The sequence below is a fragment of the Priapulus caudatus genome, unplaced genomic scaffold, assembly GCF_000485595.1.
Source record: "Priapulus caudatus unplaced genomic scaffold, Priapulus_caudatus-5.0.1 Scaffold57, whole genome shotgun sequence".
NCBI lineage: Eukaryota > Metazoa > Priapulida > Priapulimorpha > Priapulimorphida > Priapulidae > Priapulus > Priapulus caudatus.
In genome coordinates, this window is record NW_014577118.1 from 547,253 (window position 1) to 549,404 (window position 2,152).

At 46.4% G+C, this 2,152-nt stretch overlaps 1 protein-coding gene across 1 annotated transcript in view; it reads right to left on the reverse strand.

The window, feature by feature from the left end:
- Positions 1–2,152, reverse strand: part of LOC106821052 (E3 ubiquitin-protein ligase RNF19A-like) — a 42,728-nt gene that overhangs the window by 13,059 nt on the left and 27,517 nt on the right. The window lies entirely within an intron of this gene.

Consider the following 2,152-nt stretch of genomic DNA (forward strand, 5'->3'; position numbering starts at 1 on the left):
CGAAAATAACAACACGCAAATAGTTCATACCAAATAATACCCACTAATTCATAATTCACCGACCGCGAAATTGTCTGTCAAGTCTGAATTCGCGAAAATATATGTACGCGAAAAAATATGGCGTATACAGCAGTCGTCACCATGATGCACGCACGACCAGGCACCGTGATGCACAGCCATGACGCCATGATGGTCGCCATGACGACATGGCACCGTGAGCACGCACTTACGCATGCACAGCAGCTGTCGTGCAGAATTATACGCGCATCCTACAAATAGAGTGCAATCTATCTATGTATTTATTTATACGTGCGCATAAGCATTACGTACACGTGTATCTACGAGAGCTGCTCAAATGGAAATGTCCGCATAATATTATGTTTGTGTAATCGAAGATCGTTGTGATGTGCAGCTGAAAACTAGTATATATATTGCTTCACCTTTGCAATTCGTAAGTGAGTAAACTTTTTATATGCATATACAGTGCAGAAATTTTCCACTCATACCCCACCAGTCTAAGTACTCTCAATGATATAAAATCTAATAACTAAAACAAAAATTTAAAATCTAAATAATATAAATAACTAAATAACTATAACGGGGGAGAGAACAGTGTAAACTTGGCCCCAGTACAGCGCTCCCTGCCCTGCTCACACGTTCATTGCCCGCTGCACTTATTATTATCTACCGGAAAAAGTACACGCGTTTTCTGCACGCCACCCTCGAGATACCACTGTTCAAACACATCACGATTCCAGTAAACCCGGCTCTGGGAAACACAAACACGTTCGCTCTGTGATGGACTTTTCAAACGGCTGTTAGACACTTCATCCAGGCTGAGATGCTGCTCAGTCTGCCGTTAATAAACAGACGCTCTTCATCCCCGCGTCGCAAAAACGCTGTTTTCGCAGATCCCGGCAAAAATAAGAATTCGAACAAATTGCAGGCAAACATGCACGCCCTTCTCATCTCCTACTGAGTTTTGCGAATGTAGTCGCTTTGCAAAACATCGAATACTAGTAGTACGTACGTAGACACTCTCAAAACAACCAATCATCCAAAACGCCAGACTGAAATTCAGACAATCTCAATAAGTTGTTAAACGAATCTGCCACTCACACCGCAACGCAGACGTATAAGAACGCACAAAAAAAAACAATGTCGAAATACGCTGTTATGAAGTCGTGCACCCATATACGATTTTCTGCGGTTCAAAACTGGTGAACCATAGTAGAGTGGTAGCCCGAACGAACTCCTGAGGGGACACAAAAATTGCGTGACTCAACCGAGTCAAGACGAGGAGGGGGGGGGGGCTCAGCTTTCAGTCAGCCTGGAAATTGCAGTGTAGCGACGGTGGGTGGGTGTGTGGGTTTGTGTGTGTGTGTGTGGAGGGGTGGGCAGACTACTAGACAACGAACCACACTTATTTTAGATTACATCTCAATCACATGTTTAGGCTATTACTTGATTTTTCGCCAAAATCTAGGTAAGGTAGCTGCTCACTTGCAACCCCAAAGATCGACAGTGACAGCCATGTTGCCACCAGCTGGGGCGTCTGTCATTGTCACGTTAAGTCTGTCATCACGAGAGACCTGGGGGTTATCGGGGATGCAAACTGAAATCAGCAAAGATCCACGAAAGCCCGCACCGATCTGCGGAACGACGTCGCAAGGTCGAACCATGACGCAAAGGTCGCAGAAACGTCTAGCCAACAATCCAGCCATCAAGCCTCGACGGCAGCCACAGCAGCCGCGCAACGATCGTGCGCTCGCTCCACCGTGCAGCGCCGTGCGGAATTTCGGTGGCCGAAACATTTTGAGAAATACTGATCGGCCCAGCCAGGAACAATTTACGTGATTGACCTTCGTGAAGGACGGGTATTTCGACGCGATCAACAGTCGTTCTGCAGAGACGAGCCAATTGCATTTTCGATCAGTCAACGCGCCGCCACGTCGAGTTGAAACGACAGACCGCCAACAAACTGCTACACATTATTGGCTACTGCTACACACTACCAGCTATTGCTACACATTAACGGCTACTGCTACACACTACCAGCTACTGCTACACACTACCAACTACTGCTACACATTAACGACTACTGCTACACATTAACGGCTACTGCTACACACTACCAGCTACTGCTACACAC